The sequence below is a fragment of the Ascaphus truei genome, chromosome 9 (genome assembly GCF_040206685.1).
Source record: "Ascaphus truei isolate aAscTru1 chromosome 9, aAscTru1.hap1, whole genome shotgun sequence".
Taxonomy (NCBI): domain Eukaryota; kingdom Metazoa; phylum Chordata; class Amphibia; order Anura; family Ascaphidae; genus Ascaphus; species Ascaphus truei.
In genome coordinates this window covers 6,215,426-6,231,191 of record NC_134491.1, presented here as the reverse complement: position 1 = coordinate 6,231,191, position 15,766 = coordinate 6,215,426, and the positions used below count along the sequence as shown (strand labels likewise).

Here is a 15,766-nt window from a genome sequence, read left to right as displayed (position 1 = left end):
GGGTTTTACCCCTGTTCACATAGCTGCAGATCACCCATCGATTTAGAGGTTGTATTATGTTATAAAATTAACACAAGGGTGGTGAAGGGTTTAAACATTAGAAATAATAATTTGCGCACTCTATCTGTTTTGTTCTATTGGTCCCAAATACCATTATTACAGTCTTGTCTGTGTTTAGAAACAGTTTGGAGAAATCCAATTTTCAAGTTGAAAAAAATCAGATTGAAGTACATGTTCAAGGTCAGTGAGGCTAGGGCTGTGTGCATATAGGCTTTGTCATCCGCGTCCATGTGTATTAAAGCTCCCTTACAAGCTGTAGGAAGATCCTTGTTGAAGACTGAGAAGAGTAGGGGCTCCAGAATAAAGACTTGCAGCACACCGCAGGTGATATCCAAGGGGTTGGAGTTAGAGCCTGAGACACATGTTGGGATCTACCCGATAGGTAGGAATGAAACCAGTTTAAAGCATGTTTTCCTATTCCAGAGCACTGGAGTTTGTTTAGCAAGATAGCATGTTCAACAGTATCAATAACCATCGTACAATCTAGGAATATTGCACCAGTGAGTTCCATTCCACACTGGATTTCATTGCAAACTTTTAGGAGGGTAGTTATGGTGGAGTGTTTGGGTTCGAAAGCTAGAAAGGAATTAGCAAGGGAAATATGTCTTGGTATAGTAACACTTAAATGGGAGTGAACACATTTTTTTCATGACTTTGGATAGTATTGGGAGAAGAGAGATTGGCCTGTAGTTTGGGACAGTGTTTTTGTCCCCACTTTTGAAGATTGGGACAACTCTGGCAGTTTTCCATGTCTTGGGGATATGGCCTGCAGACAGGATGGAGTTGATTAAGGAGGCAAGCGGTTTGGCAATGGCTGGCGCACCAAGTCGTAGAAATTTAGATTGCAGTAGGTCAGGTTCACATTGGCTGCTTAGTTTTAATTTGAGGAGCGCTTGTGTAATCTCCTCTACAGATACTGGGACAAATTGTGGACATTGTTGGGAGAGGGTGAGCTATAGGGGTACTCCCAGATTGAGCTTTATGTTTCTAGTTCGGATTGCGTTTTGCTAATAAGTTAGTAGCACACCCAACAAAGGATTCATTGAATGAATTTGCAATGTCAGTGGGATTTGTCAGAGTAATATCATCCTTAATGATATTACATGGTGGTTGATGGCTAGACGGCTGCAATATATTGCTGATGACCTTCCAGAAATGTGCTGGGTTTGATGTATTCTGGTGAAGATTGTCTTGGTTGTCACGGGTGGTTACTCCCTAAGTCTATGGAGGAACTGAGTTGTGTCCTGAATATAAGATTGGCCCCTAACGACTAAGGGAAGTAGCAATTTATCCAGCAATATAGCTATGGGGTCAAAGATAGAACTGGTGCTGGCTACTATCGGCCGACCCAGGGGATTCGCAAGGCGTTTCTGAATCTTGGAGTATGTGGAACATAGGGACAATAGATTCCTCAATGCTGAGGAACGGAGCTAGTTGTTTAGAAATAGGGCCCTGTGCCTCAGCCCTCCCCAAGATATCCTGAATAGCAACCAGGCATTATTGTTTTTATACTGTATAAAGGGATATATAAACCTTTATACAGTAGCTTATTGGAGTATATGCTGTTGCTTCTTCCACGTGGACTAGTTGTGATATGGTAGAGGGTGTAATTAAGCCGTCCCAAACCTTGTGCAACCCGTCTATTTCCAAAGTCTATATGTGCTATGGTGGGGCACTGTCCTCCTTTAGTACCCAGATGAGAATGGAGTGTATATATTAACCGGTGCTTTAACCCCATGACAACCTTAAAGCTGCAGAACAAGCAGTTTGGACTGCTGCTTTAACCCAGCAGAAGAAAACACTTTCTATTTAAAGCTGCAGACCAAGCAATAGCCTACATGTGTTTTTTTTTTTTTTAAATAAATCAGTTCTGTACTTTGAGAAAATACTTGTAGCATTTTTTTTTTAAACGGCTAATAATGAAATTTTTAATGTATTATAATGTAACAACCTTTTTTGTTTCTATGGCAACCATTTACAAAGTCACATCCCCTAACTCTTCTGAAACAGGCTCTGGCAAACCCCTTTTTGAGCCCTGCCCTCTCTCTAGCAGTGCACTAATTGTATCTAGTGACTGCCTGGTCACATGATCTTCCCCACGGAACTTTGCATCTTTGCTCCTCTTCTGCTGCACTGACAGTCATTTAGTGAACCCCCGAGCCGAATCATCGCCGATTAATCAATCGGCAACTTGGTTAATTACTTATAATTGTGTGGATTTTATTGATGCACCTATTAAAGGGGGAAAAATGGCAGTTTGGACTGCTGCTTTAACACGGCAGAAGAAAACATTTTCTGCTTAAGAAATATATCTCACAGTACACCATAAATGAGGACGCTGCGTCCCTTATATTAGTCCCATTGTTCAATGTGGTAGCCACTTAGGCCAATATTATTGCCAGCACTGTGTTGGAGGTCTTATCTCAAAATGGCGTGTAGTTGTGTTGCAGGCCTGGTAAGGGTCAAATATTTAAGGTGTGTGTGTGTACTACACAAAGGATACTTAAAAGTTGCGGGAAAGAGTCTCTCGGCTGTCTGTTAGGCCGCGCTTATAGTGCTGCCGACGCGACCGATGACGTCGCCACTGGCGAAAGTTGTAATTTGATTTTTAGTGACGTCGCTGGCGACAAGGCCAGTGACGTCACTAAAAGGGGTGGCCCGCGCAATTTGATTGGTTTAGAGACAGTCACATGTGGTGACTGTCTCTAAAAAATCTAATTTACCCGGCTTCAAGATTTTTGGTCGTTCCGTCGCGGTCGTGCTTACTGTAAGCGCTTGCGACGGAGTCCATGTATTTGTTTAGGAGCAACATCGCGACACCGTCGCAAGGCACAATAAGCGCAACCTTAGGCTGTGTTTATAGTGGAGAGTGGCCGCGCTCTCCAGTGCTGATGTTCACCTCTCGCATACCAAGCGGCTGCGTTTCATATTCTTGCCCCTCAGACAGAGCATGTGCTCTGGTAGGGGGGCTTGTGGGGCGGAGGCGGGTCGGGAGGCGGGACAGGGATCTGTGTCCGAGCTAGGGCAAGGGGACAGGAGCCTGTATCAGAGCAATATATATTATATATATATATATATATATGTAGCCCCGGTCTTATTTTGCCTCCAGAGACCCCCTCTGTAGCGTGCCGAGCGATCGCGGATGCCGCCGGAGGCAGCAAATGACCCATCGGCACGGCGCGAGGGTGGGGGCCGGAGGAGGGAGCGCTCCGAGTCCCCGGAGCCTCGGCGGTGCACCCGGCTAGCGGGGGCCGCCATGACAGGTTGCGCGAGCGTGCGCGTTGGTCGCGCAGGCGCAGTAAGGGTAGCACACGCGGTTCCAATGCTAAAGAGGTCCTGAGTGGACTACAATTCCCAGCAGCCTCTGGGGATTGCCCTTTCATCCACATCACGTGCAGCCAGACAGCAAATAGGGTTTTGCAGCTTCTCCTGTGGAGGAAGGCTACAATGTTGCGGGGACCACGTTTGGCAGTTGGAGCTGGGAGCAGGAAGGGGGAGGAAGGGTGTAGGGAGCAAGTGGCTCCTACACCAGGTAAGGTTCCCCAGATCCGAGGCAGGCCCCAATCCCCACCAGGGTAGGGGGTAAGTACTGAGGGACAGCCCCTAGGTTAGGGACTCTGCCCTTAGGTGTGTGAGGGTGCAGGCTTGTCAGTGTCACGGCTGGTAGTGCTGTGAGCGCTGACAAGTAGGCACAGTGTGTGTGTGCAGTGCAGGGTAGCTGCAGGTACCGGTTGAGTGCAGTGTAGCTGCAGGTACCGAGTGAGTGCAGTGGGTTGCTGCAGGTTCAGTGTGTGTGCAGTGCGGTTGCTGCAGGTACCGAGTGAGTGCAGTGGGTTGCTGCAGGTTCAGTGTGTGCAGTGCGGTTGCTGCAGGTACCGTGTGAGTGCAGTGGGTTGCTGCAGGTTCAGTGTGTGCAGTGCGGTTGCTGCAGGTACCGAGTGAGTGCAGTGGGTTGCTGCAGGTTCAGTGTGTGTGCAGTGCGGTTGCTGCAGGTACCGAGTGAGTGCAGTGGGTTGCTGCAGGTTCAGTGTGTGCAGTGCGGTTGCTGCAGGTACCGTGTGAGTGCAGTGGGTTGCTGCAGGTTCAGTGTGTGCAGTGCGGTTGCTGCAGGTACCGAGTGAGTGCAGTGGGTTGCTGCAGGTTCAGTGTGAGTGCAGTGCGGTTGCTGCAGGTTCAATGTGAGTGCAGTGGGTTGCTGCAGGTTCAGTGTGAGTGCAGTGCGGTTGCTGCAGGTTCAGTGTGAGTGCAGTGCGGTTGCTGCAGGTTCAGTGTGAGTGCAGTGCGGTTGCTGCAGGTTCAGTGTGAGTGCAGTGTGTTTGCTGCAGGTTTAGGAATTTAGTCAGAGGGGACCCGGGTGGTGAAGGGAGAGGTAGAGTGGGTGCAAGGGGTCAGTGACCCATCTGCATAGGACAGGCTACCCCGTAGGCCCCTAGGAGTGTTCCCTGAAGGCACCAAAGGTTGCTGTGCTGCAGGGACGGCCTATAGTAGTATCGAGCATCACCCTTACTGAGTACCAGCTAGGGACAAGCGTGCAGAGCAGGTCTGCTGGCGAGTCGTCTGGGACCAGAAGGCTGGACATTGAGACCCAGGAGGCAGATCGCTGATTCATCTGACCCTTTGCGAAGAGGTACCGGTCACCGCCGTGACCGGCAGGTACTATAACAACAAGTGCACCAACACCGGTCAACAGGCGCTGATCCTGCCTTAGGCTAAACTCTTTAGGAACACTGAGCGAGTGGTTAAAGAACTGAGCCTATACCTAGGGTGATCACCCGTCCCCCTTTTGCCGGGACAGTCCCGGTTTTTCGAGAGCTGTCCCGGTTTCCTGTGTGTCCCGGAAATGTCCCGGTTTTTCCTCCCTGTGTTCCCGTTTTTTTTTTTTGCGTCGCCGGCTGTGCGCGAGTAAGATGCGGTGCGCTGTGCGCTGTGCGCGAGTCTGCGGCGGTGCGCTGTGCGCGAGTCTGCGGCGGCGCGGAGGAGGAGACTGCAGCAGCCCGGCTGGTAAGCATTTTTGTTTTTTAAATGACCCCCCCCCCCCCCCTGGCAGTTTCCTACCTTGTTGGCCAATCACCTGCGTCCCGGCATTAAGCCCCGCCTCCCGGCATCATCCTTCACCAAGGCCCGGCATGTGGGAATGGATGGAAGGAAGGGTGCCGTGGGGAGGGCAGGGCTAGGGTGCCTGGGGGCGGGGGGCAGGGCCAGCGTGCCTGGGGGGGTCAGGATAAGCGTGCCTGGGGGGGTCAGGATAAGCGTGCCTGGGGGGGGTCAGGATAAGCGTGCCTGGGGGGGTCAGGATAAGCGTGCCTGGGGGGGTCAGGATAAGCGTGCCTGGGGGGGGTCAGGATAAGCGTGCCTGGGGGGGTCAGGATAAGCGTGCCTGGGGGGGTCAGGATAAGCGTGCCTGGGGGCGGGGGTCCGGACCAGGGTGCCTGGGGGCGGGGGTCCGGACCTGGGGGCGGGGGTCAGGACCAGGGTGCCTGGGGGCGGGGTTTCCGCTTCCTGCGGCAGAGCACACGTGGCATTTGTGTCTCTGCCCGCTCCTGGCTCCTCTGCACAGTGTCTCCCCCCTCTGCCCGCCCGGGGTGATAGGAGGTGGGCACCCCCCCGGTCCCCTTGGTGCGGGAGATGGGCGCGGGGGCGGTCAGTGGTGGCTGCGCGATGTCCCCCCATTCTCCCCAAGAACCCGGGGTGATAGGCTGGCCGCCGGGGGAGGGGGGGCGGCAGTTTGTACCTTTGCGTCCCGGCGCTCCCATCCCCCCCCCCCTTGGTGCGGGAGATGGGTGCGGGGTGGGTGTAGGGCGAGGCAGGGAGCCGCCTGCTCGTGGCTGCCTCCGTCTGTACTCCAGTGTGTGTGTACCTGTGTGTGTGTGTACCTGTGTGTGTACCTGTGTGTGGTGTGTCTGTATGTGTATCTGTGTGTGGTGTGTGTGTGTGTGTGTGTACCAGTGTGTGTGTGTGTGTGTGTGTGTACCAGGGTGTGTGTGTACCAGGGTGTGTGTGTACCGGTGTGTGTGTGTGTATACCAGGGTGTGTGTGTGTACCAGGGTGTGTGTGTGTGTGTGTGTGTGTGTGTACCAGGGTGTGTGTGTGTGTACCAGTGTGTGTGTGTGTGTACCAGTGTGTGTGTGTACCAGGGTGTGTGTGTGTGTACCAGGGTGTGTGTGTGTGTGTGTGTGTGTGTGTGTGTGTGTGTGTGTACCAGTGTGTGTGTGTGTGTGTGTGTGTGTGTGTGTGTGTGTACCAGGGTGTGTGTGTGTGTGTGTGTGTGTGTACCAGGGTGTGTGTGTGTGTGTACCAGTGTGTGTGTGTGTGTGTGTGTGTGTACCAGGGTGTGTGTGTGTGTACCAGGGTGTGTGTGTGTGTGTGTGTGTACCAGGGTGTGTGTGTGTACCAGGGTGTGTATGTGTACCAGGGTGTGTGTGTGTACCAGGGTGTGTGTGTACCAGGGTGTGTGTGTGTACCAGTGTGTGTGTGTACCAGTGTGTGTGTGTGTACCTGTGTGTGTGTGTACCTGTGTGTGTGTGTGTGTGTGTGTGTGTGTACCAGTGTCTGTGTCTGGTGTGTCTGTGTGTGTGTGTGTACCAGTGTTTGTGTGTACCAGTGTGTGTGTGTGTACCAGTGTGTGTGTACCAGTGTGTGTGTGTACCAGTGTGTGTGTGTACCAGTGTGTGTGTGTGTGTGTGTGTGTGTGTGTGTGTGTACCAGTGTGTGTGTGTGTGTGCCAGTGTGTGTGTGTGTGTACCAGGGTGTGTGTGTACCAGGGTGTGTGTGTGTGTACCAGGGTGTGTGTGTGTGTACCAGGGTGTGTGTGTGTACCAGTGTGTGTGTGTGTGTGTGTACCAGTGTGTGTGTGTACCAGTGTGTGTGTACCAGTGTGTGTGTACCAGTGTGTACCAGTGTGTGTGTGTGTGTACCAGTGTGTGTGTGTGTGTACCAGTGTGTGTGTGTGTGTGTGTGTGTGTGTGTGTGTGTGTGTGTACCAGGGTGTGTGTGTGTGTACCAGGGTGTGTGTGTGTACCAGGGTGTTTGTGTGTACCAGGGTGTGTGTGTGTACCAGGGTGTGTGTGTGTGCCAGTGTGTGTGTGTACCAGTGTGTGTGTACCAGTGTGTGTGTGTGTGTGTGTGTGTACCAGTGTGTGTGTGTGTGTGTGTACCAGTGTGTGTGTGTGTGTGTACCAGTGTGTGTGTGTGTGTACCAGTGTGTGTACCAGTGTGTACCAGTGTGTGTACCAGTGTGTGTGTGTGTACCAGTGTGTGTGTGTGTGTGTACCAGTGTGTGTGTGTACCAGTGTGTGTATGTGTTTGTGTACCAGTGTGTGTGTACAAGTGTGTGTGTGTGTGTGTGTGTGTGTGTGTGTGTGTGTACCAGTGTGTGTGTACCATTATGTGTGTGTGTGTGTACCGTGTGTGTACCCGTGTGTGTGTCTCCATCTCTCTCTCTCCATCTCTCACCCTCTCTCTCACCCTCTCTCTCTCACCCTCTCTCTCTCACCCTCTCTCTCTACCAGTGTGTGTGTGTACCAGTGTGTGTGTGTGTGTGTGTGTACCAGTGTGTGTGTGTGTGTACCAGTGTGTGTGTGTGTGTGTGTGTGTACCAGGGTGTGTGTGTGTACCAGGGTGTGTGTGTGTACCAGGGTGTGTGTGTGTACCAGTGTGTGTGTGTGTACCAGTGTGTGTGTGTGTGTGTACCAGTGTGTGTGTGTGTGTGTGTGTACCAGTGTGTGTGTGTGTGTGTGTGTACCAGTGTGTGTGTGTGTGTACCAGTGTGTGTACCAGTGTGTGTGTGTGTACCAGTGTGTGTGTGTGTACCAGTGTGTGTGTGTGTACCAGTGTGTGTGTGTACCAGTGTGTGTATGTGTTTGTGTACCAGTGTGTGTGTGTACAAGTGTGTGTGTGTGTGTGTGTGTGTGTACCAGTGTGTGTGTACCATTGTGTGTGTGTGTGTACCGTGTGTGTGTGTCTCCATCTCTCTCTCTCCATCTCTCACCCTCTCTCTCACCCTCTCTCTCTCACCCTCTCTCTCTCACCCTCTCTCTCTACCAGTGTGTGTGTGTACCAGTGTGTGTGTGTGTGTGTGTGTACCAGTGTGTGTGTGTGTGTGTGTACCAGGGTGTGTGTGTGTACCAGTGTGTGTGTGTGTACCAGTGTGTGTGTGTGTGTGTGTGTACCAGTGTGTGTGTGTGTGTGTACCAGTGTGTGTGTGTGTGTGTACCAGTGTGTGTGTGTGTGTGTGTGTGTGTGTGTACCAGTGTGTGTGTGTGTGTGTACCAGTGTGTGTGTGTACCAGTGTGTGTGTGTACCAGTGTGTGTGTGTGTGTGTACCAGTGTGTGTGTGTACCAATGTGTGTGTGTGTACCAGTGTGTGTGTGTGTACCAGTGTGTGTGTGTACCAGTGTGTGTGTGTACCAGTGTGTGTGTGTACCAGTGTGTGTGTGTGTGTACCAGTGTGTGTGTGTGTGTGTACCAGTGTGTGTGTGTGTGTGTACCAGTGTGTGTGTACCAGTGTGTGTGTGTGTGTACCAGTGTGTGTGTACCATTATGTGTGTGTGTGTACCAGTGTGTGTACCAGTGTGTGTGAGTGTACCCGTGTGTGTGTACCCGTGTGTGTGTCTCCGTCTCTCTCCCTCCATCTCTCACCCTCTCTCTCTCACCCTCTCTCTCTCACCCTCTCTCTCTCACCCTCTCCCTCTCACCCTCTCTCTCTCACCCTCTCTCTCTCCCTCTCTCTCTCCCTCTCTCTCACCCTCTCTCTCACCCTCTCTCTCACCCTCTCTCTCACCTCTCTCTCTGTCCCTCTCTCTCTCTCTGTCTCTCTCACCCTCTCTCGCTCTGTCTCTCTCACCCTCTCTCTCACCCCCTTTCTCACCATCTCTCTCACCCCCTTTCTCACCCTCTCTCTCTCTCACCCTCTCTCACCCTCTCTCGCTGTCCCTCTCTCGCTGTCCCTCTCTCTCTCTCTGTCCCTCTCTCTCTCTGTCCCTCTCTCACCCTCTCTCACCCTCTCTCTCACCCTCTCTCTCTGTCCCTCTCTCTCTGTCCCTCTCTCTCTGTCCCTCTCTCTCTGTCCCTCTCTCTCTCTGTCCCTCTCTCTCTCTTTCCCTCTCTCTCTGTCCCTCTCTCTCTGTCCCTCTCATCCTCTCTCTCTCTGTCTCTCTCACCCTCTCTCTCTGTGTCTCTCTCACCCTCTCTCTCTCTGTCTCTCTCACCCTCTCTCTCTCTCACCCTCTCTCTCTCTCTGTCTCTCTCACCCTCTCTCTGTCTCTCTCACCCTCTCTGTCTCTCTCATCCTCTCTCTCTCTGTCTCTCTCACCCTCCCTCTCTCTCTCTGTCTCTCTCACCCTCCCTCTCTCTCTCTGTCTCTCTCACCCTCTCTCTCTCTGTCTCTCTCACCCTCTCTCTCTCTGTCTCTCTCACACTCTCTCTGTCTCTCTCACCCTCTCTCTCTCTGTCCCTCTCACCCTCTCTCTCTCTGTCCCTCTCACCCTCTCTCTCTATGTCTCTCTCACCCTCTCTCTCTCTGTCTCTCTCTGTCTCTCTCACCCTCTCTCTCTCTGTCTCTCTCACCCTCTCCCTCTCTGTCTCTCTCACCCTCCCTGTCTTATCTTAACTGCCGTAAACCTACACCGAAGTAACCTACCCTTCTTTCTTCCAGATCTGACTCAATTTTCACACGGGAGGCATCGGAAGACAGGTAGGGAACACCTCCCCTCCAGTATAGTACCTTGAGGGACTGCGGATCAGGTAAGATCCCAGGCGGGATTGCGGCTTTAGAAATTGTGAAGAGGGGGCATCCTGACACTGGTTAAGGGGTTCAGAATCATTCACATCTGGGTTTTTTTTGTGCGATTAGTGAGGTCAACACACACACACACAACTATGTAACAAGGACTAATGGTAGTAAGTATAAGTGTACTACAATAAATAAACTGTTATTTAAAAAAAAAAAAATGTCCCGTTTTTTCATTTTCAAAATCTGGTCACCCTACCTATACCATCACTTTAATATATATGGACACGGTGTGTGGGGCACGCGGTGAGGGGACGGAGGCCACTAAGAGTGGCCGGGCCACTAAGAGAGTGGCCGGGCCACTAAGGTTACACGTTAAGGTTATATTGCTATAATATAGAGTGATAAGGTTCCGTGCAATATCATATAGTAAAACTGGTGTTGGATGTTTCTTGCCCAGGGGCATCTCACATCACGGGGATCCTGGGTAAGTGGAGGCGCTGTGCTAAGTAAGTGTATGAGTGTTACCCGAGGCTCCCAGCTAGCGGAGGCTCAGATCTCCTGGAGCCGCAGGTGTTGTACAGTGACCAGTAGTTCCTTTGGGAGGGTTCAGAAAAAGGGCTACATATATATACAGTGTTCGACAAACCTATACATTTGCTCGCCCCGGGCGAGTGAATTTAACATCGTGGCGAGCTCCTATTGGCCCAAGCAGCACACGTGTGGTACTAGGTGGCGAGTAGATTTTTTTGGTGATTTGTCGATCACTGTATATATATATATATATATATATACTAGCTGATATACCCGGCGTTGCCCGGGCGTGGAAGGGCAGGGGGCATGGAGTGGAAGGGCAGGGAGGGGGGGGCAAAGGGCAGGGAGGGGGGGGCAAAGGGCAGGGATGGGGGGGCAAAGGGCAGGGAGGGGGAGGGCAGGGGGGCAAAGGGCAGGGGGAGGGGCAGCAGGGGGGCAAAGGGGAGGGGAGGGAGGGCAGGGGGGCAAAGGGCAGGGGGAGGGAGGGCAGGGGGGCAAAGGGCAGGGGGAGGGAGGGCAGGGGGAGGGGGGGCAAAGGGCAGGGAGGGTAGGGGGGGCAGGGGAGGGAGGGAAGGGGGGCAAAGGGTAGGGGGGCAGGGAGGGTAGGGGGGGCAAAGGGCAGGGGGAGTCAGGGACGCGTTAAATAACCCATTCCCCTGCGTTTACTCACCTTGCACACGGCCGTGCTCCTGTTCCTACGGGTACCGGCCACCGTCCTCCTCTACCTCGGGCTCCTCAGCGGAGAGGCTGAGACGCTCCGGTGAGGAGGTGCTGTGCCTTTCGCGGGGAGAGGCGGAGACAGCCGGAGGAGCGCCCTGTGTGAGGGGAGAGACGCACAGTGCGTGCTCTGTGTGTGTGTGTGTGGGGTGAGCGAGAGCGCCGGGTGAGGGAGTGGCCTATGTGTGGTGAGAGCCGTGGGGAGGTGAGAGTCCCCCGCTGTGTCCCGGGCGATCGCTCCGCTCCCCCGCTGACTGTAGCGGCGCCGGGGGGGGGGGGGGGGGGGTGAAAGCGCGGGAAACAGGGAGACACGGGGAGTGGAGGAGGTGCGCGCGGGTCACGATGACTTGGATTTCAGCCTGATGTTCGGGGCGGAAGAGGCGGAGCCTCCGGGACCGGCGGGCAAGAGACCGGGAGATGTGCTGCTAACACTGTGAGCGTGTGTGTGTGTGTGTGTGTGTGTGTGTTGTGTGTCCTTTGGCCCGTCACTCCGCCTCAGGCCAATGAGAGGTGTGCGGGGGCAGGCGGGCCAAGGGACCAATGAGATTTCCCCTAGGGACAGAGGCCATGCAGACATCCAGACAGGCATACAGTGCTTTCACAAATATAGTATAAGATATATATATATATATATAAGGCGCAAAAAAGCAGGGAAAGAGAAAAAGAGAGGAACATCATAGGGCAGTATATCTAAGCAATTCAGGTGATTAATGGTAAGATATGCACTTACACTGGCGACACACTTTATTGAAGTGTGGCCAGTTCTGTAAGCCGGGAGATTTCCCGGCTTGCAAGTGGCATCCCCTCGGCGTGCCGCGCGGTCACGCGTCATCGGGTGCCTGCGCCCCCTGCACGCGCGTCCAGGGCTCCCCGAGGGAGCCCTGGTGTCCCGCGATGTGGGGGACGGCGGCAGGGGGTTGCGGGGGACCCGGCGCACCCGGAGAGGAGAGGGGGAAGCCGCGATCGGCGGGCCTCTCCTCCGCTGCTTCGGCGCGCGCCCGGCACCCTCCGGCGCGCGCCAGGTAACTGCTGCGGCCGAGAACGGGCAAATGCTCGAATAAACTCGGCCGCAGCAGTACACTTAGTATAGCAAATAACAGCCTTTAATCCACTCAGGGATTCAGGAACTCTCCTTCCGAAACTTGTCTGTTTCTATCTGTGATCTTGATTTCTTGGTGATCCTTGTTTATATGGAGTCCCAACAGCAATCGCGGTGTATCTGTTCCACAGACTGTACCTGGCAGATAGATCTCGCAAAAAGGGATAGGTGGGGAATAAAAGGAAAAACAGGGGTAGTGTAAAACCTTTTAATAAAATATAACAAAAAAATAAAAAGTAGGTAATAAACTCACATTGTGTGAGTTGAATACAAGCAGTTGAGAGTAAAAAGCGAGTCTCTCACACTCTATGATCGGAGTACGCCGGTTACCAGCACTGTTCACTCGAGCGGTTACTTCCGCATCAGTTGCGCAGATTGTAGCTTGTTTATATACTATATATATATATATATCTCATTTAATATATATCCCCTATTTCTATGGATATTTTTATATATATATATATATATATATATATATATATATATATATATATATAAACAAGATACAATCTGCGCAACTGATGCGGAAGTAACCGCTCGAGTGAACAGTGCTGGTATATATATATATATATATATATATATATATATATATATATATATATATATATATATATATACATACACACTGAGTTAAGTTATGGTGAGTAAAAAAAGTGACAAAACCCCTCCACAGCAAAGCAAATGTAAATACAACTGTATGCTCATCTGCATGTCTTAGGCAGGTCTACAACCCTGCCTTTCCCCATTATCACCCAGCACACAGCACTTCCACTGCAGCAAGGGATTCTGGGAAATGACATGCAAATGAGCACACAGTGCCACTTTTTGCTTCAAAAACCATTTTTAACATGGTTCCCTATAGGCTTAAGCTTGCTGCATGGTTATATATATATATATACAAAGTGGGGGGGGGGGGGAAAGAGAGAAGAACTGCGGCTCCTCGCCTCCATCGCCCACCCCAGGGGCCGACCGCACACCACCCCTCTCCCACTACTGCTCTGCTCGCTTCACTCCTGTTATGTTACCAAGCAGATCAGGGACAGTCTCTCTTGTTCCTTATCACACTATGGGATAGGTGGAGCAGAGTCATTCTGTATTGTCCATAATATACATATAGTTGTAGTAAGGGCCACACAAGATTTGTCAGAACAGTGAAAACTCCTCTAAAAGCTTGTACACTAATGGCATAAATCTGATCGCAAAGGGGCGGAAATGGATTAATCTGTTTAACTGCTTGTGGACAATGAATCTCTAGAAAATCAAATTAAGACATCCAGTAGAGCCTCAGCAGATGCGTTTAATGTAATTGCCATCTAAAGTACATTTTATTTGTATACTATTTGTGCAATTAGGATGTGGGAAAGGCCTGTAATTTCACTGTCGTCCCCACTCTCTGGGGACTAAATGTTGCGTAAGGTGCGGGTGTCCTGGCCTCACCCTGATGATTGGGATCACAGTAGAGACCCCCCAGCAGCTGTTCCTGTTCCCATTCCTGTATTTCTCTATGCATTAGCTGCAAGACAGAGGTTGTTGGAATGACTGCCATTTGCCAGCCCAGACGCAGCGCACAGGGCGTAGCAGGCGCGCGGCACTATAGAACAGGCCTAAATGTGACCTGTGCTTACATATTCCCCGCCCCGGTCACACCAGCCGTGTTCCTCCTGGCTGGTTTCTGATCTAGCTTCATAATCCGGCCACTTTTTTAGTCCTTTCCGCCCCCTGGAGGTCCTGCATTGCATGGGGTTATTGTTGGGGCTCATGCTGTAACTGCTGGGGGTCCTTTCTCATATCCAGCAAAGCAGTGCGGGTGAGTGAGGCTATATATGTGTCTGTATTTGGGTTTAGTTTTGAAGTTTTTTTTCTTATTGAAATGCTTTAATTGTGCATGTAATTGTGTGTGTCTTCTCCTCCCAATAAGGGGGCTGCTTGGCTAGTACTGTTGCTCCCGGAATCGTGATGTTTTCCCTCACTCACTGTAACACGTTTGCAAAAAAACGAATTAGCTGATGGTTTGAATGCAGAAGGAAATGTCTGGCAGGCTAGAAATGATACAGCGGTTGACTTTCAGTGTTAGAAACTCTCTGCTGTCTATATACTGTTGATGGGGAGATGGTGACTGGGGAATCTTATGCCAGATTCTGTTAGGAGGCTGTGTGGTGAGAGCTCTGATGTTAATCTTTGAAAATACTATTATAATTTGTGTTAACATTATTATTATTTGTGTTAATGTGTTGAATTTTGAAATAAGTATGATGAGCAATACTAAAACTAATTTTGTACAAAAGTATGTTTTTCTGTGCTTCTTTCTGTGTTGTAATGTTGTAATAATGTTGTTTAATGCTTAAAAACCAATTTTTAAAAAAACTATAAGAAAAGAAAATTAAACTCTGCTAGAAAACAGGGTATTGTATGTCCCTGGTGTGCCTAATGTATGTATATCTTTATATAGCGCTTCACAGCAGTAATACACGTGACATAATAATACTGTAAAACACAATGGGAATAAGCGCGGTAGACAAAAGTAACAACATTAGGAAAAGGAGGCCCTGCCCCAAAGAGCTTACAATCTAGGTGCACTGCCATCTTTATAGGATCCCAATATTCTTTTCTACTTGTATTATTTTGCAGTTTTGATGTAATGAGAGAACATCTGCAGGTTTCTTACACTAGCAGAGAGCTTCTGCGTGCACAAGGGGCCACCCACAGCCAGTGACACCGTGGTACCCACAGCCAGTGACACCGTGGTACCCACAGCCAATGACACCGTGGTACCCACAGCCAGTGACACCGTGGTACCCACAGCCAGTGACACCGCGGTACCCACAGCCAGTGACACCGTGGTACCCAGAGCCAGTGACACCGTGGTACCCACAGCCAGCAGTGGTGAGCAAGAACACGAGCTAACAGCTCAGGTAAGGGGGGGTTAATCTCTGGACATTTATAACTTTTTGTTGTGTGTGCATAATTACAGATATGTTCAGGCCCTGTTAAATGCAGAACAACGTATGGGGTGTATATATAATAATGGGTAGATCCCTGAGTTAAAAAAAAAAAAAAAAAGAATACTGCAGTGATTACAACGTTGCAGGGATCATAGCGTTATACAGGACAGTCGGAAACCATAAGAAATCCATAAAAAAGAAAAGGTCGAAAACCACCAAGATAATAGGAGTGTATCAAAATATTAACAAACTAATCACATATTAAACAAATGTATAAATCCATTCACAATCAAAATAATGGCACAACAAAAACAGTCAATCCTGACAAATGGTAGCAAAATATGCCACAAATATATCTCAAATAATCCTAAAGTGCCTTGACATACTGTTCCTATATTGCTGCCTCACAAGTTGTGATATCTCAAAGGCGTCACTCAGGAAGGAAGGATCCAACGCTCCACGGTTTTTTAAATAAAGTTAATTTATTGTGCCACACAACGTTTCGACCAATAGGTCTTTTTCATGATGCCTAGTCACTTGAAAAATACCTATTGGTCGAAACGTTGTGTGGCTCAATAAATTAACTTTATTTAAAAAACCGTGGAGCGTGGGATCCTTCCTTCCTGAGTATTGCCTTGGAACAGACCTGACAGGTACCTCCTTGAACCAGCAGCACCGGTAAACTGT

The 15,766-nt window shown here is 50.6% G+C and overlaps 1 protein-coding gene across 4 annotated transcripts in view; it reads left to right on the top strand.

The window, feature by feature from the left end:
* Positions 1-15,766, top strand: part of FMN1 (formin 1) — a 194,920-nt gene that overhangs the window by 41,072 nt on the left and 138,082 nt on the right. For all 4 annotated transcript variants that reach the window (XM_075613256.1, XM_075613255.1, XM_075613253.1 and 1 more), the window contains exon 2: positions 14,766-15,049. The gene's annotated coding sequence lies outside the window, so the exon portion shown is untranslated. The remainder of the gene's footprint in view (positions 1-14,765; positions 15,050-15,766) is intronic.